Here is a 27,453-nt window from a genome sequence, read left to right on the forward strand (position 1 = left end):
TTTTGAGTACTTAACGGTGTTTATTTCATAAAGATATTGAAAGAGTACTTTTGGGCTTGTTTAGACATTTGTTTTTATTATCTGTCACTTTGGATATACATACAAAGGAAAATTATGTTGCAAAATATATTGGTTGAAGATATTCCTGAGGCTTCTTCACATTAAGAACTCCACTTTCCTGAACTTTTTAAAACTGATGTATAGCAGACATACACTAAACCAAGGTACACTGTCCTAAAGGTGATTTTCACTTATATGTGGAATCTTAAAAAAAAAAAAAAAAAACTTGTAAAAGCAGAGGGCAGAATGGTGGTTACTGGGGGACTGGGGATGGGGGAATGGGAGCAATGTTTAAGGGTACAAACTTGCAACTAGTAGATAAATAAGTCATGGAGACCTCAAACACAGTAAGTACAGTGACTACAGACAGCAACATTTTATTATAAACATTATACTTGCTAAGAGACTAGATCTTATTTTTTTTCTTTTTAGGGCCACACGTGCAGCACATGGAAGTTCCCAGGCTAGGGGTCAAATCAGAGCTGCAGCTGCTGGCCAACGCCAGAGCCTATGTCGCACCTTGCGGCAACACCAGAGCCTGAACCTACTGAGCGAGGCCAGGAATCAAATCCACATCCTCATGGATACTAGTCAGGTTCTTAACCCACTGAGCCACAATGGGAACTCCTCCATGCTGTACACCTTGAACGTAACAATGTTATATGTCAAATATATCTCAAAAAATAAAATAAATTATGTGTACATATATACATACAGCCATATAGTTGGTGGGAATATAAACTGATACAGCCACTTTGGAAAACAGTTTTATAGTGTCTACTAAAGGTAAACATACACCTGCCTTAAGACCAGCAATTCCACTCCTGAGGATATACCTGAGAGAAATAAGTGCATATGTCCCTCGAAATACGTGTATAGGAGTAGTCACAGCAGCATTACTCACACTAATCAACACTGGCAACAACCAAATGTCCATCAACAGGAGAATGGATAAATACATAACATGGTCTATTCATAGAATAATACACAGCCACAAAAAAAGAACAGATGACCAAGGTAATACGATAATATGGATGAACATCACAGATACCGTGACGAATGAGAGAAGCCAGACACAAAAGAGTTCACACAGTATGAGTCCATCTACATCAAGTTCAAGAACAGACAAAACTAATAGTTGTAATAGAAGTCAAATAATGATTATCTCTTGGAGGGGGTGTTAATAACAAAATCAATAGATGCTCATTGTAAAACACAGACAATGCTGCCTGGGCCTCTCTTCTGCCATGTATCCTCAAAACTAACTCTTGTACCTTTAAGTCTTGGTTCAAATGTCACCTAATCAGTGATGCCTACCCTGGCCACCTTATTATAAATTCTGCAATTCACACCCCTCAAATTCTGATACTTTTTAATCATCCTTTTTTACTTTTTCTATTAAACTTTTCACCTTCTAAAATACTCTAGCATCGGAGTTCCTGTTGTGGCTCAGTGGTTAACGAATCCAACTAGGAACCAAGAGGTTGCGGGTTTGATCCCTGGCCTCACTCAATGGGTTAAGGATCTGGTGTTGCTGTGAACTGTGGTGTAGGTCGCAGACTCGGCTCAGATCCTGCATTGCTGTGGCTGTGGTGTAGGCCAGCAGCTACAGCTCCAATTAGACCCCTACTCTGGGAACCTCCATATGCCTTGGGTACGGCCCTAGAAAAGATAAAAAAATAAATAAAATAAAATACTCTAGAATTTACTTGTTGTATTTTTTGCTTACTACCTTGTCCCCTTGCTAGAACATAAGCTCCACATCCAATGACTGGTCCTGGCGGGCAGAGGTGGGGTATAAAGACCTAGCTCACTTGCCCCAATTCAGGGCATCATAATAGGTTCACCCACCCCCACCACCCCACCACGACCAACACCCTACCCCAGCCACCCTCTACCCGGGCTCCAGAGCTTCCCAGGGATCCACTGAGGCTTTTGTTACAACCACATTCAAAACCAACTTTTCCCCCTGCCTAATTAGGCTTCATCTCAACTCCCTGAAGGCACTGATTTCTAGAGAACGTCCCAGTGAGTTTCCCACGTGTGCATCACAGTCGCACAAGTCTGTTTCCTGGACCACATGAACGGTGACGCTGCTTAGTCCCTGAAACAGAGAAAAGGGCAGGACTAGGTACTGGGGAAGAGTCATGAGTTCAGATTTCGACACATTCCCTTTGAAGCCACTTTGCCGTATCTAAGAAATGCCAAGCAGGCAGTTGCATATATGAGGAAAAGAGTAGCTGTTTTCCCTCGAGCTGCTCATGATATAATCAAGAAGACATGTGCTCCAAAAATATCCATAATACGAGGTATTATATTACATAAGATTACAGACAAAATGCCTCCAAAGGGGTTCAGAAACGGTCAAGGAAGATCTGCTGGGGAAAGTGAATTTTTTTTTTTTTTTAATGTGAGCAAGGAAGGTGAGAACAGAGGCAGAGTGATAATGAGCTAGGGCTGAAAATCAAACACGGGGAGCAGTGGGCAGTTCACTTTGAAAGGAGCGTCCAGTGCACAAAGGGGCTTAGCGGGACGCAAGGTTAGGAGGGGTGTTAGCCAGGGTTCTCCGGAGAAACAGAACCAATAGGATATATTTATGCTCTACTGCCAGATATTTCTTATAAGAAGTTGGCAACATGATTAAGGGTGGGCTGGCAGGAAATCCGAGAGAGAAGTGATACTGCTGTTCATGTCCAGAGGCTGCTGGGCTGGAGACCCAGGAGAGCTGGTAGTGAGTACAGTTCTGGTCTGAAGACCCTCTACTGTAAAGCCAGCAAGACCAATGTTGCGAGTGAAGTCTGAAGGCAGTCTGCTAGAGAATTCTCTCTTGCCTGGGGGACTCTGGTCTTTTTGGCCTATTCAGGCTTTTGAGAGATTGGATGAGGCTAACCCACTTAGGGAGGGCAATCTGCTTTATTCAAAGTCCACCAATTTAGGCGTTCCCTGGTGGCTCAGGGGGGTTACCACTGCTGCCACATGCCAAGGGCTTGGCCAAAAAGCCTCAAAAAACAAACATCCCCCCCCAAGTCCACCAATTTAAATGTTAACCTTATCCAAAAACACCCTCAAAGAAACACTCAGAAGATTTTGACCAAACACCTTGGCACCCCATGGACCAGCCAAGTTGACAGGTACAATGAACCATCATAGGAAGATACAGGCCAGTGGAGGAATGATCTTGAATGCTAGTACTTAGGTGGTGAGAACTTCTAAAGGCTTAGCAGCCAGGGGATTGGAACGAGAGGGCCTAGAGGCAGAGAGAGAACTTAGGAGGCGACTGTGATCTTCTAGGCAAGAGCGAAAACAGGGCAATGACGTGAGCCTGGAGGTCAGTAAGACCTTGAATGCTAGTCTCTAGGCTGTGAGACCTGTAAGGCTTTAGAAGCCAAGGGATTGGAATGAGAGAGGCAGAGGGAACTCAGGATACAACTGTGCTCATCTAGGCGAGAGCAAAAGCAGGATAATGACAGGGGGCCTGAAGGGAGGAAACCGAGGCAAGCCCTATGCAAGTGGGCAAGTGACTGGTCCTGGGGGATGAGGGAAAGCATGCAGAGAAGGACTCTGTAGGTTCAAACCGAGGCAACCAAGAGGAGGGTGAAGCCACCGCGAGAAATGAAGGGACTGGGAGAGAGAAGAGGTCTGCTTCCCTGGGGGCTCTTCGGGTTGAGGAGCTTGTGGCATAGCCAGGTTACCAATTGATGCGCAACAAACCAGGCAGAAATGGTGACCTAAAACCAAGGCAGCACTTTGTTTTGCTCACACATCTGAGGGCGACGGGACTCACAGAGCAGTTCTCACACGGCATAATGATGCGCTGTATGAACTGTGTGTTGGCAACAGGAAATTCATTCTTCACATAGGAATTACTAAATGGCTAAAGGCAATCATTTCTGCATGTCACCCACTCAACTTTTTAAAACCGAGCACCATTCTTAGCTACTGACAGTGATTCGTTCTAGATCCTACTTCATTTTGCCCTCAAAGAAAATTATCAACTGTGTCCTACTCTCCTGGGCCCAGAAAGTGTTAAGAGTATGAAACGTCTAACATGCTTTAAAGGTAGAGCTTGTTTGAATTCCTTATCTACGAAATTAATTTTGGATTGTCCTTTGATTGTAGTTTTATCGGATTTTATTAAATATTCTAGACCCAGCTGAAACTTTAAAACAACTTTGAGACATAACTTACTGCCATAAAAAATTCACCCAATTTTTTGTGTCTTTTTAGGGCCGCACCCATGGCATATGGAGGTTCCCAGGCTAGGGGTTGAATCAGAGATATAACTGCCGGCCTACACCACAGCCACAGCCACGCCAGATCCGAGCCACATCTGTGACCTACACCACAGCTCACAGCAATGGCAGATCCCCAACCCACTGAGCGAGGCCAGGGATAGAACCCACATCCTCATGAATACTAGTCAGATTTGTTTCTGCTGCACCACAACAGGAACTCCCTAAAATTCACCTCTTTTTAAATGGGCAATGCAGTGGTTTGTGGTACATTTATTGAGTTGTACAGCCATCGCCACAATGCAGTTGGAGAACATTTCTATCATCCCAGCCCCAAGTAACCACTGTCTCCACAGATTTCCCTTCTCTGAACTTTTCATATAAATGGAATTACACAATATATGTTCTTTTGAGTCTCTTTTCACTTAGCATGATGTCTTCAAGGTTCATGCACATTGTAGCATCAATCAATACTTCATTCTTTTTTATAGCAAAATAATATTCCACTGTATGGATACATCCCATTTTATTTATCCATTCATCAGTGGGCAAATAGTCGGGTTCTTTCCAACTTTGGACTATTATGAATAATAATTCTGTAAATATCTGCATGCGAGTCTTTGTGTGGACATAAGCCTTCACTTCTCTTGTGTAGATTCCGAATGGCTGGGTCATATGGTAAATTTATGTTAACTTTTTGAGAAACTACCAAGCCATTTTCCAAAGTTATTGTACCATTTTTTCTTACCTACTAGGCAGTAGGGTTCCCATTTCGCCACATTCTTGACAGCATTTGTTACTGTCTGTCATTTTTATTCTAGCCGTCCTAGTGGGCGTGAAATGGTATCGCATAGTGGTTTTGATTCATTTCCCACATAACAATGACATCAAGCATTTTTTCATGTGCTTATTAGCCATTTGGACATTGCCTTTGGTGAAATGTCTATTCCAATTCTTTGCTCATTTTTAATTGGGTTGTTGTGTGTTTTTAAAATTGAGCTGTAAGCGTTCTTTATTCCAGGTTGAAATGTAATACAATCGCTACCACATTTCTCAGTATAACACAGTACTACGTTTCAAATGGCCTAGAACAAGTTATTTTATTTTGTTTATCCCTTCAATGGGCATCATAGTGGATACTGTGAGGCACCACCCAGATCTTCCTTCTTCTTTTTTTTTTTTTTTAAAGAGCTGCACTTGCGGCTTATGGAAGTTCCCAGGCTAGGGGTCGAATCGGAACTGTTGCTGCTGGCCTACACCACCAGCCACAGCAACGGCAGATCCGAGCCATGTCTTCGACCTACACCACAGCTCACAGCAACGCAGGATCCTTAACCCACTGAGCGAGGCCAGGAATCGAACCTGCAAGCTCACGGTTCCTAGTCAGATTCATTAACCACTGTGCCACAACGGGAACTCCCAGAGCTTCCTTCCTGTTGTCCAGCTTTAATAGTACAGTCAGCAGACAGCCCTTATATGTCAGTCCTCCACGGTCTGCCCCAGCTGCAAAGAACCACCAGGGCAGCCCATATCCAATGACTGATCAGTGCAAGGGTATAAAGGTCTGGCTGTCGCCACCCAGCTCTGAACAACTTTGCAGGGCTATTCTAACTCCAGCGCTCCCTAGAGGGTCAGCCAAGTCTCTCATCAGGCTTGCACTGAAGCTCACCTTCTCCCTCTTCCCCATCCTGCTCTCATCCTCTCCCTTTCCAGATGTTGATTTCAAGAGCACTTTTTTCCCACAGCTTTACTGAGATGTAACTGATATATAACATTGTATAATGTAACATGTTGATCTGATACATATATATATATATATATATATATATATGGGCTGCACCTGCCAGGCCAGGGATGGAACCCACACCACAGCTGTAACTAGAACCACAGTGGTGACAATGCTGGATTCTTAACCCACTGAGCCACCAGGGAAATCCCACTTAGGTACTGCAAAATGATAACTATCATAGCATTAGCTAACACCTCCAACCTGTCACATAATTACCATTTCTTTTTCATGGTGAAAATATTTAAGATTTACTCTCTTAGCAATGGTCAAATATATAATACAATATTATTAGCTACGATCACCATGCTGTACATTAGCTCTCCAAAACTCGTTAATCTTTTTTTTTTTTTTTTTAGCTTTTTAGGGCCATACCTGTAGCATATGGAGGTTCCCAGGCTAGGGGTCGAATCGGAGCTGTAGCCGCCGGCCTACACCACAGCCACAGCAATGCAGGATCTGAGCCACATCTGCGAGTGACACCACAGATCATGGCAACACCGGATCCTCAACTCACTGAATGAAGCCAGGGATCAAACCCACAACCTCATGGTTCCTAGTTGGATTGGTTTTCACTGCGCCACAACGAGAACTCCCAGGACTTGTTAATCTTATAACTGGAAGTTTATACTCTTTGACTAACATCTCCCGGTTTCCCCCATCGCCTGGTAACCACACTTCTACTGTTTCTCTGAGTTCAGCTTTTTTAGATTCCACGTATCAGTGATACACAATATTTATCTTTCTCTGCATGACTTATTTCACTTAGCATCATGCCCTCAAGGTTAATCCAAGTGTCACAAACGACAGGATTGCCTTCTTTCTCAGGGCCAAATAATGTGTATGTGGGTGTGTAGTATTCCACTGTGTATATGCACCACATCTTCTTTATCCACTCATTGTTGATGAACATTTAGGTTGTTTCCATGTCTCGGCTATTGTGGATAATACTGCAATGATCATGGGATTGCAGATATTTTTGTGAGATATGGATTTCACCTCCTTAGGATATACCAGAACTGGGATTGCTGGGTTATATGGTAGTTTTTATTTTCTTGAAGAACCTCCATACTTTTTTCAAAAGGGCTACACCAATTTACATTCCCACCAACAGTACAGGCGGGTTCCCTTTGCTCCACATCCTCACCAACTCTTGTCTTTTTGATAATAGCCATTCTAATGGTGTGAGGTGATACCTCATTGTGATTTTCATTTACATTTTCCTGATAATTAATGATGTCGAGCAACTTTTTATGTCTGTCGGCTATTTTTATGGGGTTTTTTTGTTTTTTGCTTTTTTTTTTTTTGGCCATGCCCATGGCATGCTGAAGTTCCCAGGCCAGGGATAGAACCTATGCCACAACAGTGACCTGAGCTGCTGCAGACAGATCCTTAACCCACTGCACCACAAGAGAATTCCTATGTCTTCCTTCAAAAAAACAAAAAACAAACAAACAAACAAAAAAACAAAACCACTTATGCAGGTCCTTTGCCCATTCTTTTTTTTTTTTTTTTTTTTAACGCACGTGGAAGTTCCCAAGCTAGGGGTCAAATCAGAGCTACAGTTGAGGCCTACACCACACCACAGCAAGACCAGATCCAAGCCACATCTGTGACCTATGCTGCAGCTTGTGGCAATGCCAGATCCTTAACCCACTGGGCGAGACCAGGATTGAAACCTCATCCTCATGGAGACTATGTCAGGTTCTTAACCCACTGAGCCACAATGGAGACTCCCCTTTGCCCATTCTTCAACATGACTTTTTTTTTGCTATTGAGTTGTATGAGTTCTTTATATATTTTGAGTATTAACTCCAATCAGATCTATTATTTGCAAATATTTTCTTCCATTCCATTGGTTGCCTTTTCATTTCGTTGATTGTTTCTTTGGTTGCATAGAAGATTTTTAGGTTGCTGTAGTCCCCCCTGTTTACATTTTATTTTGTTGCTTGTGCTTTTGCCATCATATCCAGGAAATCACTGCGAAGACCAATGTCAAAGAGCTTTTTCCCTATACTTTCATAAAGGAGTATTACAGTTTTGGCTCCTATGTTTAAGGTTTTAATCTGCTTCAAGTTCATATTTGTTAGTGGTATAAGATAAGGATCCAATTTCATTCTTCTACATGTGGTTATCCAGTTTCCCCAATACTATTTATTGAAAAAACTACTCTTTCCCCATTGAGTATTCTTAGCTTCCTTGTCAAATATTAGTTGACCATGCATAAGTGAGTTTATTTGGGGGCTCTCAATTCTGTTCTATTGGGTCTATTTTTATGTCAGTTGTTTTGATTACCATAGCTTTATAGTATTGTTTGAAATCAGGAAGTATGATGCCTCCAGCTTTGTTCTTCTCTCTCAGAATTGCTTTGGCTAGTGGGGGGGTTTTGTGGCTCTGTACACATTTTAGGATTGTTTTTTCTATTCCTGTGAAAAAATGTCATTGAAATTTTGATAGATATTGCACTGAATCTATAGATTGCTTTGTTAGTATGGACATTTTACCAATATTAATTCTTCTAATTCATGAACATAGAATCTTTCCCTTTATTTGTGTCTTCTTCCATTTCTTTTATCATGGTCTTATAGATTTCAGTGTACAGATCTTTGAACTCCCTGGTTAAATTTAATTCCTAAGTATTTTATTGTTTTTGATGCTGTCATGAATGGGGCTGTTTTCTTTCTTTTTCAGATGTTTTGTTGTTAGCATATAAAAATGCAACAGTTCTCTATGTGCTGATTTTGTATGCTGCAACTCTTCTGAATCCATTGATTAGTTCCAGCAGTTTTTTTTAATGGAGTTGTTAGGATTTTCTATATATAAGATCACATTATCTGCACACAAAGACAATTTTACTTCTTTTTCATTTTGGATGCCTTTTTATTTCTTTGGCTTGCCTAATTGCCAAAAGTATTTCTTAATTAACATCCTACACACTAAACTCCATCTCAGAATTAGCTTCCTGGAGAACCCAACCTCCAATGGGCAGCTTTCATTTTAACTCCTCAGAGATTGATACATGCACGCACACATACACACACACCCATGCACACATACTATCACTTGATTGGCCCAGAGTGAGCACCTGACCCAAGGTGGATGGATCAAAGTCTTTAGGGGGGCAGGGGGTACTAAACTTGGGAATCTGAGAGACTAAGTTGCTGCCCCTCTCTGGTGCAAACCTGGAAAATAGGAAGGTAGGAAAGAGGAACACAGTATTTCTTGTTGCTCACTCCTTGACTGTCTCCAAGGGAACCTAGAACTATGATCAAGCGTGTTGCCCAGCACCTGGGAACGTAGCCCTGGGAAGGTTTTTTATGTTAATGATTGACTTCATTGTGTACACCTGGAGCAATGAACCATGCTGTACCAGCTTGTCAGGATTGCTTTGCTCAAACATCAAGATTGATGATGTGCACCTAAAGGGAACCAGCTGTCCAGATGGGCTCTGTGAGGAGATGAAGGGAGGTGGAATGTCCACCTCTGAAGCATACCATCTACCATCAGAACGACCGTGCATTTGCCCTCTCCACGTTCCATAGTGAAACCAGCAAGTCCCCCTGCAGTCTTTTGATCTTTAGCTCCAGATGCAAGCATAGCATCACTTCTCAGCCTTTTGGCTAAGATCAAGTGCAGGCCAAAGAATAACAAATGGCAACCTGGAGACTGATACACTCTGCCTTGGCAACCATTTTTTTCTCCTAGAACATATCTACTGCAAGAGCTTAGAACACATCCAACGGTCCAAGAATTATCTCAGTAACACGTGTCTACATTACCCACAGGTGAATTTTGAACCTAGAAGCTCTCTGAATCTCTTTGCAGGTAGCTAATGTATACTCAAGAAAGGTAGCGACAGTGCTCATGAATAGCTAAGTCACAAATCAGTGAATTCTTCTTTAAACATTTATTCTTTCTCTAATCATAAAAGTAAGAAATATTCACCATAAAAACAAACCAAAAAACTTAGAAAAGTATAAAGGAGGAGTTTCCATTGTGGCTCAGTGGGTTAAGGGTCTGACATTGTCTCTGTGAGGATTTGGGTTTGATCCCTGGCCTCACTCATTGGGTTAATGATCCAGCATTGCCACAAGCTGTGGTGTAGGTCACAGATGTGGCTCGGATCTAATGTAGCCATGGCTGTGGCATAGGCTGGCAGCTGCAGCTCTGGTTCAACCCCTGGCCTGGGAACTTCCATATGCCACAGGTGTGGCCATGGAAAGAAAAAAAAAAGGAGGAAAAAAAAAGTCACCCATAAGGATTTCCCTGGTGGCCTAGCAGTTAAGGATTCATTTTTGTCACTGCTGTGGCTCAGATTCAATCCCTAGCCCAGGAATCTCCACATGCTACAGACATGGCAAAAAAAAAAAAAATTACCTAAAAAGTCACCAGTAATTCCACCACTCAGGGACCATAGTTTCAAATACATTGATTAATACGATTTTAATGTTTCTCCTTGCACACATACAGATATATGCATATTATCTCTACAAAACTGGGATGCCACTAAGCATACTATTTTGAAACCAGCTTCTCTCATTTAACAAGTATGTGCCCTTGTCGTCATTTCTAATGGCTGCATTAAAAAGAAGCATTATTAACCTACTTAATCACTCCCTCACTGTGAGACATCCAAGCTGCCTCCCAATTCTTGCTAGTATAAAAAATGCTGCTAAGGACATGCCCGCACATCTATCCTTGCACACTTTTCAGTTTATTTTTGTTACCCAGGTGACCCCAGGTCCGCCAGCCTACACAGTTCATCTTTTCCTTTAACATCTAAATGAAATGCTAATGACTCCATCTCACAAATCAAGAGAAACCCAGCACCTCCCCCAAGGTCTCCAAGGGGTTTCAGGGTGGGGGGTTCCGTTTCTCCTGGTCACCTCTCACTCTGTCTTCCTGTTTATCCCCCCAAGCATTTCACCTTCTTGGGCAGCTCTACCCTTTCAACATGACTGTCCCTCTTCCTTCATCTGCCAAAGAGCTGACTTGTACTGAGCTTTGGAGAAACTGAAGGCCAATCACAACACAGCAGGAGAGAACTTCAAGTTTGCACCAGATGTTTCTGGCCATTCTCTGCCACATGGGGACTTCTCACTGATGATGTTCCTTCCTGGGCCCTGATGTCCCGCCATGTTCCTGGGACCTTCAGCTCTCTCCACTGACTTCACATCTTCTCTCTTTCTCTCTGTACCTAAACTCCTCATCTCTTGACTCCAAAGGACCTGAAAATTCCAAATGCTTCTTATTTTATTACGTAATTGTTCCCACATGCCAGGCAACCCCTTCTTCCTCAAGATACTTCCTTCACTTGGCTTCCAGGACATTACAATCTCTCAGTCGTCGTCTTCTCTGGTTCCGTCCCCTCTTCTTGACTTGTAAACATTACGGTCCCAGAACCCAGACTTCACACCTCTTTTCTATCTTCATCCACTCCTGGGTGATCTCCTCCAGTCTCATGGCTTTAAGTACCCTCTCTATACTAACAACTCTCAAATTTATGCCTGCTGCTCTGACCTCCAGACTCATCTGCCCAACTGCCTACTGCACGTCCTCATTCAGATGCTTAAGATGCATCTCAAAAGTAATCTTTCCAAAACTAAATTTTGCATTACTCCCAAACTAGTTCCTCACCTGGTAGTCCCCATCTCTGGAAATGGCAGCTCCATTTATCCACTTGCACGGACCCAAACTGGACTCATCCTTGACCCTTATCTATCAACACCTCTCATTGGACCTGGTGGCAAATCAGCTACCTTCTTTAAAGTGCATGCTGGTTCGTGACTACTTCCTCTACCACTAACCTGCTGTGGGCCCAGGCTCCTGATAGGCTCCTTCCTTTATGGACCACTGCAACTGATCCCGAATGGTCTGTTTCCATTCTTGCCCATCTAGAATCTAGTCTCCATGAATATCCCCTCAATATTTAAGCCAGCAAAAGTCATGCTCCAGTTCAAAGCTTTCTAAATGGCTTCCCATCTGACTTGACCCAAATCCAAAGCCAGTGTGGTGCATCACCCGGCTCCCTCTCCAGCCTCACCGACCACCACTCTCCGCTCGCGCTCACTGTGGTGCAGCCACACTGGTTTCCCTTTTGTCCCTTGACTAAAGGAACACTTTCTCATCTTGGGCCCTGTGTACTTGTTTTACCCCCTCTCGAAATGTCTTGTTCCCAGATATCAGCAGGTTCCTGCCTCCATCCATTCATGTGGCTGAGCCAATGGCACCACCGCAAAGAGACCTTCCTTGACCACACCTAAAAATGGCACCCATATCACTCCCTAATCCCCGACACCACTTTATTTTCCCTGATGGTACTTAACCTGTCATTCGATTACATTTTTTTTTTTTCATCTTTTAGGGCCGCACCCACGGCATATGGAAGTTCCCAGGATAGGGGTTGAATCGGAGCTGCAGCTGCTGGTCTACGCCACAGCCATAGCTGGATCCCAAGCCACGTCTGTGACCTACACCACAGCTCAAGGCAACACCAGATCCTTAACCCACTGAATGAGGCCAGGGCTCAAACCCACATCCTCAAGGGATACTAGTTGGGCTCATTACCACTGAGCCACAACAGGAACTCCCTAATTTTTTTTTTTTTTTTTTTTGTCTTTTTGTCATTTCTTGGGCCACTCCCGCGGCATATGGAGATTCCCAGGCCAGAGGTCGAATCGGAGCTGCAGCCAAGGCCTATGCCAGAGCCACAGCAACGCAGGATCCGAGCCGCGTCTGCAACCTACACCACAGCTCACGGCCACGCCAGATCGTTAACCCACTGAGCAAGGGCAGGGACTGAACCCGCAACCTCATGGTTCTTAGATTCGTTAACCACTGCACCACGACGGGAACTCCTCCTGCGCTATTCATTTCTAAAAAGAAATTTTTATTACAGTAGAGTTGATATACAATGGTGCGTCAATTTCTGCAGTACAGCAAAGTGACCCAGTCATACATATATACACACATTCTTTTTCTCATATTACCTTCACATTTTTGTATTGCCTCTCCTCCATGAGGGCAGGAACCTGGTCTATTTAGTTTACTGCTCTCTTCCTTCATTTGGACAAGGGCCTGACGCAGAGGAGGAAGGCCACATGTTCCTGTTTATTCTCTTAGTTTACCTTATGCCCATCCAAGTTCTTCCCAGTTAGAACATACTATCAAGTTTCCTACAGGTGCCTTTTTTTCTTTTTAGGGCCACACCTGCAGCATATGGAAGTTCCCAGGCTAAGGGTCAGACTGGAGCTGGAGCTGCCAGCCTACACCACAGCCACAGTAAGGCTGGATCCGAGCCATGTCTGTGACGTACATCACAGCTCATGGCAATGCCAGATCCTTAACCCACTGAGTGAGGCCAGAAATCAAACCCGAGTCCTCATGGATACTAGTTGGGTTCATTTCCGCTGAGCAGGAACTCCCTTCAGGTGACTTCGACACAAGCCACAGCCACCTCTGAGATGAAGTTTGCTCACCTTTAGAATGCAAGAGCCCAGCAGGTACACATTTATACATATTAGGGCACTTCTTTCAGATAAACTCACAGAAGTGGAATTACTAGGTCATGAGCCAGACTTCCAAATTATCCTCCAGAGAGGTCAGCTCTACTCTCTCTCTCCCATCCGCAGTGCTGTGTTTCTGTATATTCTAGGCCTTCAGGCAAATGATGATGATGACAATGATGAAGGTAGCTCAATGACAACAACAACAATGTTAATTAGAAAATAAACAGATATCTGTAGGGGCAGGGAAACTTCTGGGTTTTCATGTCACTGATGAGGTGTGCCAACTTTGGGGAGTAAAGATGCTCCCTGGCAGCTTCCGTATCTGAAATTATGTCCTCATCAACACCTTAAAATTTTTTCCCATGGTGCCAAGTCACATTCATTCATTAATTCATTCATTTTAAAATATTTCTGAGCGTCTACTTTGTGCATAAGCTCTAAACATTTGCTAAGCTGAAGAATATTCTGTACAACAATGGGACACAACCATCATCGTGTTTAGCAGTTTACAAGGTGCTTTTACTTCCCTTATCTCATTTGGATACTGGTACAAAGCCAACTGGGTACAATTCTGCCCACTTTATAGGTGAGGAAACAAGAGGCACAGAGGGGAAGGACCTGCCCAGGGTTACATATTACATACTCGTCAGAGCCACAAGTAGGAGTCCCATGAGCATCTCAGAACATGCCACCTCCTCCATGCTAAAATATCCTGCCAGGTCCAACACTACCAAAGGCAGACTTACTGAGCCATCATAAAAGGGATGACTTTTGCACAGCAAAGGAAACCCAAAAGAAAACAAAAAGACAACTTACAGAATGGGAGAAAATATTTTCAAATGATGCAACTGACAAGGGCTTAATCTCTAGAATATATAAACAACTTATACAACCCAACAGCAAAAAAACCAATCAATCAATGGAAAAATGGGCAAAAGACCTGAATAGACATTTCTCCAAAGAAGATATACAGATGGCCAACAAACACATGAAAAAATGCTCAACATCGTTGATTATAAGAGAAATGCAAATCAAAACTACCATGAGATACCACCTCACACCAGTCAGAATGGCCATCATTAATAAATCCACAAATAACAAGTGCTAGAGGGGCTGTGGAGAAAAGGGAACCCTCCTCCACTGTTGGTGGGAATGTAAACTGGTACAGCCACTATGGAGAACAGTTTGGAGATACCTTAGAAATCTATACATAGAACTTCCATATGACCCCGCAATCCCACTCTTGGGCATATATCCAGACAAAGCTCTACTTAAAAGAGACACGTGCACCCGCATGTTCATTGCAGCACTATTCACAATAGCCAGGACATGGAAACAACCCAAATGTCCATCGACAGAGGATTGGATTAGGAAGAGGTGGTATATATACACAATGGAATACTACTCAGCCATAAAAAAGAATGACATCATGCCATTTGCAGCAACATGGATGGAACTAGAGAATCTCATCCTGAGTGAAATGAGCCAGAAAGACAAAGACAAATACCATATGATATCACTTATAACTGGAATCTAATATCCAGCACAAATGAACATCTCCTCAGAAAAGAAAATCATGGACTTGGAGAATAGACTTGTGGCTGCCTGGTGGGAGGGGGAGGGAGTGGGAGGGATCGGGAGCTTGGGCTTATCAGACACAACCTAGAATAGATTTACAAGGAGATCCTGCTGAATAGCATTGAGAACTTTGTTTAGATACTCATGTTGCAACAGAACAAAGGGTGGGGGAAAAAATGTAATTGTAATGTATACATGTAAGGATAACTTGATCCCCTTGCTGTACAGTGGGAAAATAAAAAAATTATAAAAAAAAATAAAAATAAAAGGGATGACATGCTTATGCATTCTGGATTTTTTTTTTTTTTTTGGCTTTTGGCTTTTGTCCTTTTAGGGCCACACCCACAGCATATGGAGGTTCCCAGGCTAGGGGTCTAATCGGAGCTATAGCCATTGGCCTACGCCCCAGCCACGGCAACTCAGGATCCGAGCCATGTCTGCGACCTACACCACAGCTCATGGCAATGCCGGATCCTTAACCCACTGAGCGAGGCCAGGGACCAAACCCGCAACCTCATGGTTCCTAGTTGGATTTGCTTCCATTGAGCCATGATGGGAACTTCTGCATTCTGAATTCTGATCTGATAGGGAGAATAGAAGAGTAATTTTAAAATGGCTTTTGAAGACATACCAATTGCCAAAAAGCACATGAAAAGGTGTTTGACATAGCGAATTATTGGAGAAAGGCAAATCAAAACTACACTGAGGTACCACATCACACCACTCGGAATGGTCATTATCAAAAAGTCTACGAACAATAAATACTGGAGAAGGTGTAGAAAAAGAGAACCCTCCTACACTGTTGGTGGGAGTGTAAATTGGTATGACCACTACAAAGAACAGTAGGGAAGTTCCTCGGAAAACTAAAAATAGAACTACCATATGATCCGGCAATTCCACTCTTGGGCATATGTTCTGACAAAACTATAATCCAGAATGACACAAGCCCCCGTATGCTCATAGCAGCACTATTCACAACAGCCAAAACATGGAAGCAACCCACTGTCTGTCGATGGATGAATGGATGAAGACGACTTGGTACATATATACAAGGGAATACCGCTCAGCTATGCAAAAGTGAAATAATGCCATTTGCGGCAACATGGATGGACCTAGAGATGATCAGACGAAGTGAAGTAAATCAAAGACAAATATATGATATCACTTATATGTGGAATCCAACAAAGTGACTCAAATAAACTTATTTACAAAACAGAAACAGACTCACAGACTTCGAAGACAAATTTATGGTCACCAAAGGGGAAAGTTTGGGGGGAGGGATGGATTGGGGGTTTGGGATTGGCATGTGCACACTATTGTACATGGAATGGATGGTCAACGGGGACCTGCTGTGTAGCACAGAGAACTCCAGTCAATATTCTCTGATAACCTACATGGGAAAAGAATCTGAGAAAGAATGGATATGTGTACACGTGTAACTGAATCACTCTACTGTACAGTAGAAATGAACACAACATTGTCAATTAAGTATACTTCAATAAAATCAAAAAAAATAAAAACAGGAGTTCCCGTCATGGCACAGCGGAAACATATCTGACTAGGATCCATGAGGACGCAGGTTCAATCCCTGGCCTCACTCAATAGGGCTAAGGATCCAGCATTGCCGTGAGCTGTGGTATAGGCTGCAGACGCAGCTCGGATCCCACATGGCTGTGGCTGTGGTGTAGGCTGGCAGCTGCAGCTCCAATTTGATCCCTAGCCTAGGAACCTCCATATGCCACAGGTTCAGCCCTAAAAAGAAAAAAAAATTTAAAATTTAAAAAATAAAGATAAAAAATGGCTTTTGTTTGATGTCGTATCAGTTATGGGGGCTGTGGTAGTTGTGCTAAGGCAAGCTGATGAAGGCAGGGAACTACATACGTTTCCTAGGAGCCCGTCCCTTGTATCATTCGGGTTAGAGTTGACCAAAAGCGGAACTTGTGTGAGAATTGCAGGGCAAAAGGCAAGCCGTAGTCAATACCCTTGGCAGTCACTACCCAGTCAGATGTAGTGATGGACAGAAACAGAGGTGACCCTGCAACCTAGTGTATCTGGCTCTCTCCTGCTCCACGTCCAGCTCGCATTTCCTTTGTTGGCTCCACTAGCCAACAGCTGCCTCAGGCCCACCACCCGGGACTTGGCTGTGGTCCCACACAGGCAGGAGTTATACAGAGGCCACAGCTTCCCATAAACCTCCCCACCCACTCCCCCTTCACTGGACCACTTGGACAGCTGGATGCGCTTGGCTTCTTGAACTTGCCCCAAAGCTCTGATTTGTCCCACTGCACCAAAGCTTCCGGTGCTGGCCAGGGATTCGCTGACGCACTGACTCCCCCTTCTAGACATTCATTGCTTCCCACATCAGCAAGAGGTTTCACCCCTAGAATACCCACAGTGACTCTGCTCCCCTCTCTCAATCCCAACCAATGGAATACTTACGGATTTTGCTTCACTTTAAACAGAAAATAACCTAAGAAGTATTCCAGATTGCAAGGCAGAATTCCATCAACTTTTTAAAATTAGGAGGGAGTTCTCACCGTGGCACAGTGGGTTAAGGACCCAACTACAGTGACTCCGGTCACTGCAGAGGCTCAAGTTGGATCCCCGGTCTGGCACAGTGGGTTAAAGGATCCAGCATTGCTACAGCTGTGGCTCAGATTCAATCCCCGGCCTGGGAACTTCCATATGCCACAGGAACTGCCATAACTTTCTTTAAAAAATGAAATTAGGCATTTGGGACTAGCATATACACACTACTGTATATAAAATAGGTAACCAACAAAGACCTACTGTATAGCCCAGGGAACACTACTCGACAATTTGTAAAAACCTATAAAGGAAAGAATCTGAAAAAGAATATAGGAGTTCCCATTATGGTTCATTGGTAACAAACCTAACTAGTATCCATGAGGACGTGGGTTCGATCTCTGGCCTTGCTCAGTGGGTTAAGGATCTGGTGTTGCCATGAGTTGGGGTATAGGTCGCAGACGCGGCTCAGATCTGGTGTTGCTGTGACTGTGGTGTAGGCCGGCAGCTACAGCTCCAATTCGACCCCTATCCTGGGAACTTCCATATGCTGCAGGCGTGGCCCTAGAAAGACCAAAAAAAAAGAAAAAAAAAGAAAAAAGAAAAAGAATATATATATATATATATATATATATATAATTCAGTTATATTTGCTGTATACCGAAAACTAACGTAACACTGTAAATCAACTATATCTCAATTTTAAAAAATCTTTATAGTCCAGATGCTTGATTTGTAGACCATGGGTAGGTAGGGGAAAGGGAGATTATTAAATAACTAGTGGAGGCTGAATAATGTGTACCTTATATAAAGACTGAATGAGAAAGGAGATAAGAAAAGAACAACTGAGAAACTATAACTTTCTCTACCTTGTTTTTATGAGATATATAGAAGAGCAGAAGAAATTGGCCGTGAAGTCATTTTTGCAGTCCAGAAATTTTCAATCAAATTTTACCATAATTCCTTAGGACACAGTCAAAGAAAATAATCAGTCCAGTCTGTATGCTCTAAGTAACTGTCCTCTGTGAATTGAAAGAGAAGGGAGTGATTCCTACTTAGGAAATCCAGTTCTTTAAACCTAAAGTATGCAATTATGCGTGAATAAGAAGCAAAAACAGTGTCTAAGGATTCTAAATATTCTAAAACCCAACAAGATACTGCTTACTTGTTGGTAACCCAACAAGGAGCCCCTGGTACCGCTAAGGCATATAGTCAAGACTTTAACATTAAATAAGTAACTCTGTCAAAGATCCTCTCTCTTTTCTTTTTTTTTTTTTTTTTTTTTTTTTTGTCTTTTTAGGGCATACGCAGGTTCCCAAACCACGAGTCCAATCAGAGCTACAGCTGCCGGCCTACACCACAGCCGCAGCAACACGGGATCCAAGCCATGTCTGTGGCCTACACCACAGGTCAGGGCAATACCAATCCTTAACCCACTGAGCAAGGCCAGGGATCGAACCCGCAACCTCCTGGTTCCTAGTCAGATTCGTTTCCACTGCACCAGGACGGAAACTCCATAGATCCTCTCTTTCTCCTCCCAACCCTAACTCCCTCTCTTTGCAATCATCCAAGAAAGGGAGGTTTTTGTTGTTGTTGTTTCTTTTGTTTTTTAGGGCCACACCCAAAGCATATGGAGGTTTCCAGGCTAGGGCTCAAATCGGAGCTGTAGGCACCGGCCTACACCACAGCCACAGCCACGCCAGATTCAAGAGCGTCTTCGACCTACACCACAGCTCACGGCAATGCCAGATCCTTAACCCACTGAGCAAGGCCAGGGATCAAACCCGCATCCTCATGGATACCAGTCGGGTTTTTCACCTGCTGAGTCTCAACAGGAACTCCAAGAAAGGAAGTTTTCAAATAGTTTTTAATAAGAATTTTGAAATTCAACATTCTTTTCCTGGGAGCACCGCGTGTATGTGGAATAACCGTTCTACAACACTGTTCTTTCAAAATCGAACTTTCGCCTCCCCTCCTCCCACAGTGGACATTTGCACCTGATGCCTTTAAAACATGCCCGCTTCAGGTGGCCAGTCGCTCGATCAAGTAAAAGGGGGCAGACTTTGCCACTTTCCTTTCTCCACTCTGAATTAGCACATGCAGCTCACAGAGCAGTAACATTTGACTTCTATCTACCAAATATAGGTTGCCTTCTCCTTGGCTGCCGTTTAAAAGGCTTCACACTTTCACTCAGGTCCAGAGCACCTGCCTGCTCCTGCAGCACTCATGCTGACAGTGGACAAAAAATATGAAACGCCATCAGCCCATCAGCCCGTGGCTGTCTCCTTTGCTGTGGGCCGCATGTGTGCACACAGGCCCACTGTACAAGCCAACCATCGGCTCATCCTCACAGACGCCAAAGAGATCTTCTCCGCTCCTTGGATCCCCAGGGACCCAAACTCTTGGCTCTGCTTGTGGTTTCACCTCCCACCTGGTGGGTTTACTGCTGGAGGCCTGCATTAGTTTCCTGGCGCTGCCCTAACATTACTGCAAACTTGATAGCTTCAAACAAGAAAAATTTATGCTCTCATGGTCTGGAGGCCAGAGGACCAAACTCAAAGTGGCCACGCGCCTTCCAGCTTCTGAGGCTTGTCAGCATCCCTTGGCTTGTGGCCACATCACTCTAATCTCTCCATCACTACACCTTCAGCTCTATGTATCTGTTTTCTCTTCCATTTCAAATCTCTTTGCCTTTTCTAAAAACCCATGTCCTCCAGCCCTAAGCAACCACTCAATCTACTTTCTGTCTCCATAGATTTACTTATTTTGGACATTATATACAGGTGGAATCACACAGAATGCTGTCCTTCATGTCTGGCTTCTTTCACTCGGCATAATAATGTTTCCAAGGTTCATCCACATTGTAAATGCATCAGCACTTCATTCCTTTTGAATGGCTGAATAATATTCCATTGTATGAATACACTACATTTTCTTTATCCACTCATCTTTTGAACAGTAGTTTTCTTCTTTAGCATTTCTTTTTTTTTTTTTTTTTTGTCTTTTTACAGCTGCACCTGCGGCATATGTCAGTTCCCAGGCTAGGGGTTGTTGAATCGGAGCTGTAGCTGCCGGCCTAAGCCATAGCCACACAGGATCCGAGCTGCATCTGTGACCTACACCACAGCTCACAGCAATGCCGGATCCTTAACCCACTGAGCAAGGCCAGGGATCGAACCCGCATCCTCATGGATACTAGTCAAGTTCATTAACCACTGAGCCATTATGAGAACTCTTTTTAGCATTTCTTATTGCAGAGTTTCATCCATTCATTTCACAAATATTGACCGAGTGAAAACTATGTGCTAGGCGCATGTCAAGGAGCTGAATAAAGCACCTGACAAAACAGAGCAAAAAAATCTCTGCCCCCCTGAAGCCTACATTCCAGTGGGGGAGACAGATTATAAATAAGATAAACAACTAAAATATACAGTACACTAAAGAGAAGTGCCAAGCAGGGGGAAAGGGTTGGCTAGTGACTGGGAGGGGCCACGAGAGGAACTTTCGGGGTGGTCACTGGTCATTTTCTGTTTTTTGATCTAGGTGCCGGCTAGGTGGGCGGGCTCTGTGCAAATTCAGTGAGCTCACACTCAAGATTTGTGCACTTTTCTGTACATATGTGACACTTCAACAAAAAAGGGTTTTTTTTTCTTTTTTTAAATTACTCAATGAATTTTATTACATTTGTAGTTGTACAACTATCACCAACAAAGAGGTTTTTTTAAACCATTGTGCTTCCACTTCCTTTAAAAGGGGGCTTATTGCCTGTGTCTCTGGTCCCGAGGCTAACAAAACAAATGTCAAACCAGATAGCTTGGCTACCTGGAGGGTCCAGCTGAATCCTTGACCCTGTTCTTGAGTAGGTTTCAGATGCGAGGTGCTGGTTTCAGCACTCTGCCATTCGTGTATGCCCATCAGGCTTCTAGATCATTCCAGCTCTAACCATGACTGTCAGCAGACAGCCAAGGTTTACCATGACCATGTTGGCAATTTCAGCTTATTTTTTAAGCACATTTCTGCTACTATCTTGAGCCCAGTTTGGCTCTTTTTTTTTCAATTCTGACCTTCACAAGAACACAAATTTCATGTTCTCAGGAGAGAATGGCTACGGAAACACAGGAGTGGAGCAGGACAGCAACGAGCTATAATGAAAGGCAATTATGTTCAGAGGGGAAAGGTTCACCCTTGGAGATCTATTAAGGAAAACGGTTGAGAGTTTTCTCCTGACAATCTGTCCAGCACAACTCAACCTAAAGCAAGAAGCCATTCCTGGTAGACAGTTAAATTGAACGGATGTGGGGGGAAAGATGAGTGAATTAAAAAAACTGGCTTAAGTACGGTCCTTACCTCCTACACAGGTGGAACACTGTGGAGTTTATTCAACCAAAATTCTGTGGCTACAGACACAAGGTAATTTCATTTCCTCACAGTGCGATGAAGGGCTCTTCCTTCACCCCGTAAACTGGTCCTATGCCTCCGTCTTCATCACAACAAAGATGCGTTTGAGGCATAAAGGTGACAATGACATAGACTGACTGAGAGGCTGCTGGACAACGGGATAGGAGCGTGTCCTCGACAATGGATTTTTTTTTTTTTTTTTTTTTTTTTGTCTTTTTAGGGCCGCACCCGTGGAGGTTCCCAGGCTAGGGATCCAATCGGAGCTACAGCTGCTGGCCTACGCCAGAGGTACAGCAACACCAGATGCTTAACCGACTGAGCGAGGCCAGGGATCGAACCCGCAACCTCACGTTTCCTAGTCGGATTCGTTTCCACTGCGCCGTGACGGGAACTCTGACAATGACATTTGAGAGAAGAAAAGGGGAGGATAGAAAGTCTTAGAAAAGTGGGATCATCAGAGGGGATATTGATTAATTCAACCAGGAAGGAAGTTGGCCAAGACGGTCAAGAAGAAGTGAGTGGAATTCAGTCAAGAGAGGAGACTGCAGAAAGCCTGGTCTCACCTGCGAGGTGGAGAGACACGTTTGTTGAGAGGTATCAGAGTATGCAATTCAGAGAAGCTGCTAGCTCCAGGGCCAAGGTTGCCAAAAAGTTGACTTCTGGCCTGGAGCCAATGCCAATGGCGGTGAGATATCTAAGCTGTCTCTCAGAGCTAGTCAGGCAGCCTGAGGGGAAAAGGAGGCAGGAATGGAAAGGTCTGATGGGCATGTTCAGTTGTGTCCAACCGTCTTCGGGGGCTGGGCAAAGGCCCTGTAATTCACAGACCCAGAAGATCTGGCTTATAGTCAGACTTCCTCAGCTTGCGGTAAGACAGCTGCATCAACCACCGAAACAGAGCAGGGAGAGCCCTGAGGGACATTGTGGGGCTGCAGCCTTTCGGTTTTAGAAGAGATAGGCCTTTAATTCCTCGGTCATGTGGCAGAAAAGATAAGAGGCCTCCACAGGGGCCCACTGCCTAGAACAGATGCCTCAAAATATTCCTTTCTCAGGTTCTCAGTGGGGAGAGGGGCGCCATTTTGATCTGTTGTGTTTTGCAATTTGAATCCCAACACCTAAAAAGGAGAGGTCTACGGGTAAACATCACAGGTCCCCAGCTGATTTTCCTAAAAGACTCTTGTAGTCATTCGGTTCACCTTTGAGGGCTTAGTCAACTCCTTTTTTTTTTTTTTTTTTTTTTTTTGTCTTTTTGCCTTTTCTAGGGCCGCACCCATGGCATATGGAGGTTCCCAGGCTAGGGGTCCAATCAGAGCTGTAGCCGCTGGCCTACACCACAGCCACAGCCACAGCAACGCGAGATCCAAGCCACGTCTGTGACCTACCCTGCAGCTCACGGCAATGCCGGATCTTTAACCCACTGAGCAAGGCCAGGGGTCAAACCTGCAACCTCATGGTTCCTAGTCAGATTCGTTAAGCACTGCACCACGACGGGAACTCCTTAGTCAACTCCTGATAGTCATAAAACTCCACAGTCATCAGAGTGCTTTATTGGGAACTATGCACTCTAGACATTATTGCATTGGATCATCCCTTGTGAGGAGAGATGCCCTCAAGGCCCACGCCCCTGAGGGGTGAGGAGCCCACCAAGAAGGAGGTCACTCTGGAAGCTCCTGGCTACTCCAGTGAGGGTCAGGGCAGTACCCGGAGGCTGTGGTCACTCCGAGGTCCTACGATGGAGGAGAGAGAGTCCAGAGCGGAGCCCAGCAGGGAGCAGTCCCCCAGAGAGGGCTGCCTTCAGAAGAGCTATGACCCTATGACCTTCTGCCAAGGAACACAGGCATTCTGAGGTGACCCCACAGGGAGAAAGCCAGGGAAGCGAGGTCCCTAACTTCATTCTACTCCTTCCTTTGATCTCTTGCTGGGGCTTGCTATTGGCAAAACCCAAGCAGCAATCAGGACTGAGAAGAGGGTGCAAAGAGTAACTCTGAAGCGGTAACAATAGCTATCTGGGGAGTTCCATTGTGGCACAGTGGGTTAAGGATCCGGTGTAGGCACTGCAGTGGCCCAGGTCGCTGCCATGGTGCAGATTTGACCCCTGGCTGGAAACTTCCACATTAATTAATGAAACAAAATACTTACCTTCTACTTAAAAAAGACAAGAATTTTCTTCATGAATTCAACTCCCTCCCCCCCTTTCACTTTGGCTGCACCCATGGCTTATGAAAGCTCCCAGGTCAGGGATCGAACCTACACCATGGCATTGACAACACTGTATCCTTAACTGCTAGGCCACCAGGGAACTCCCCAAACCCTTCTCATATGCCATGTCATCTTAGTAGTTTATCCTCAGGAGCCTTAGAGGTAAGTGGTATTTTCCCTATTTTAGAGGTGAAACATGGTGGCAGAGAGGTGAAGTAACTGAGCCAAGGTCAAGTGAATAGGTAGGAAGGCCATGGTGTGACCCAAGGTTGCTGACACCAGGGCTTGCTCTCTCAGCCACCACCTTGTGTCGCCTCCACAACACCGCCAAGCCTTTGTATGATACTAGCAGCTGGGAGAGTAAAATGAGGCAGGAGAGGGGATGTTCCTGCATTAAGGGAGGTATGCTTGGAGTTCCCATCGTGGTACAGCAGAAATGAATCTGACTAGTATCCTTGAGGACTCAGGTTCAATCCCTGGCCTCACTCAGTGGGTTAAGGATCTGGCGTTACCGTGAGCTGGAGTGTAGGTCGCAGACACGGCTCAGATCTGGCATTGCTATGGCTGTAGCTCCGATTCTACCCCTAGCCTGGGAACTTCCATATGCCGTGGGTGCGACCCTAAAGAAAAAAAAAAGAAAAAAAATGGGGGGGGGGTTGTTCTTGTCATCCTTTGAAACCCTTGAAACCAAAACAGACATTGTCTTCAAGGCCCTAAAGAAAGGTGGCGTTGGGGAAAGTGGCCAGTTGCTTTGGTGGGGAGAAGCTGCAGGAGACGAAAGGGAAGCCAAGCTGAGAACAAGAGACGAACTGGGTACCAGAAGCTGACCTGCTCGGAGCAGCAGCAGAGCAGCAGGGACATTCCTCAGGAGCCACCCGTGACATCACAGGGGGGAAGAGGGCTGAGGTCAGGAGGCCAGCCAAGGTGAGGACTCTGCAAATTGCCCAGGAGAACACCTCTGACTTCATCAAAAGCAGAACCAAACAGAGAGAGAGGACTATACCTCAAAGACATGCTCAGGTATTTCAGCAGAGCCTCGGGGAACCAGGGGGCAGCCCAGCTAGAAAGAGCTGCTCGACCTTCGGGGTGCTTAGAGCCAGTGCAGATGGAGACATATTCAGGGTAACAAATGGCTTCCCGAAGGCCTCTCCGGACACTCCGTTAAAATCCAGCTCGAGCCATAAAAAAGGAAATGATGCCATTTGCGGCAACATGGATGGCCCTAGAGATGATCAGACGAAGTGAAATAACCCAAATATATACCACTGATATGTGGACTCTTCGAAAATGATACAAATGAACTTATTTACAAAACAGAAATGGACTCACAGACTTCGAACCCAAATTTATGGTTACCAAAGGGGAAAGGGGGTGGCGGAGGAGGAAACGAGGCATTTATAAACACTACTGTACAGAAAATACATCAACGACAAGGACCTACTGTACAGCGCAGGGAACTATACTCAATACCTTGTAATAACCTAGAATGGAAAAGAATCTGAAAATGAATACATATGACCACGCTCGCCAATTTTGCATGATCTTCTCACAACTTGAAAAGTGGACCAGTGCCGGGCTTGTGTTTATTTATGTAGGGCTGAGAAATGTGTTTTACACACAGCTCCTTATTTAAACACCAAGCACCCTATGAGCAAAGACAAGTCTTCTTTTACAGAGGAATTCGAGGCTCAGAGTTGAAGTGGTTTCTCCAGGTCACACTAGTCACCGAGGAAGCCAAGTTTCCAAGTCAGGGCCCCCGGAACCCCAGCACCGATGCTCTTTATCAGGTGACCTTAATATACCCTGTACTTGTGGAATTCAGAAAAATGAAATTCAACAGAGGACAGTCCACTTGGAGAAGAACACAGTGGCCACCAATGCGACATACAGGAGGGCAGGGGCTGTGCCAATCTGACACAAACACCTCGAGATCTTAAGTGAGAACAGACCCGCCATGAGCCATAAAAGGTAGCAACGTGGCCTTCCAAAGGTTGGCCACAACAATCACTCTGTTTTTATGGCCCACTTGGCACGTCAATATTTTGAACTGTTTATTATGAAAATGTCCAAACAAACACCGAAATAAGGAGCACGACAAACCCCCGGGTGCCTCTCACCCAGCTTCCATCGCCTTTAACATTTGTTGGAGTTTCCATGTCTTTGAGAACGTGGTGAAAACCATAACCCAGCCACCCCCGACTCCGCCAAGACAATGCTCAGACACACGCGCACATTTTCGGGGGGGGGGGCGGGGGGCGGTGGACTCCCTGAGGTGCATTCACGGATCTCCGGGGACATGTGGATCCCGGGTTAGGAGCCCTGAGCTGCAAGGATGCAGTAGCATTGCGGTTTCTGAAGACCCCGCTCCCCTGGCAATCCATCAGCAAGTTCTGTGGACCCTCCAACTAAATCCCCCATATGTGGAAAGTAACATTCTAGCAAAGGAAATCTTGGTGACAACATTTTGCTCCGGTTTTGGTTTCGCCTTCCTGTGACACCCCCCCCCCCCCCCCGCTTCCTCTTTCCCTCTCCTCCCAGTAACAATGTGTTTCAAATTAGCCAACCGGGAAGAATGTGCGCCCTGACCTGACCCATGGGAAGGGGACAGGTCCATCACCTGCGTTAGGGAGAAATAGGGGAGGGTCCTTTGTTCAGCGCGGGCTTTCTGGAGTACCTGCGCCCTTCTGCAGAGGTAAAGAGCCTTGTCGAGATCTCCCCGTGTTCCTGTGTCTCATTTTTCGACAGGGACGATCCGAGCCATGTCCCCAACACATAGGTCGACGTCTCCTTCTCTGCCGCCACCATCATCTCCTGCCCAGACTCCTGAAAGAGCCGCCCCGTGGGACTGTGGGTAATCATTAGTCAAATCCATTTCACCTGTCCTCACTAATCAAGGTCATTTTAAGACTCCCCGATCCTCCAAGGGGCAGGTAGGCTAAACAATAAGATGTTTGCCCGGGTTGTTTTCCGGGAATTTGGCGTCAGCTGTGTCTAGTTCCAGCTGGAGCTGGTTAAGAGTGGATAGGCCCTGGAGTTAGATTTCCTATATATATAAAATTAAACTTTTGTTGGATTTTTTTTTCCTGTTTAAAAAAAAAAAAAAAAAAAAAAAAAGACAGGAAAGGACAACCAACCCTCCAGCTGAGCACGCGGGAATATCTGGCTTGGT

General features: G+C 44.7%; 1 long non-coding RNA gene across 1 annotated transcript; it reads right to left on the reverse strand.

Annotated features, from left to right (window-relative positions):
- On the reverse strand, positions 1-27,348 carry LOC110257795. Its single transcript, XR_002340773.1, has 2 exons — positions 26,959-27,348; positions 1-264 (listed from the first exon to the last, which is right to left on the reverse strand). It is a non-coding gene; the product is annotated as an uncharacterized LOC110257795 (long non-coding RNA).

The sequence above is a fragment of the Sus scrofa genome, chromosome X (assembly GCF_000003025.6).
Source record: "Sus scrofa isolate TJ Tabasco breed Duroc chromosome X, Sscrofa11.1, whole genome shotgun sequence".
Taxonomy (NCBI): Eukaryota; Metazoa; Chordata; class Mammalia; order Artiodactyla; family Suidae; genus Sus; species Sus scrofa.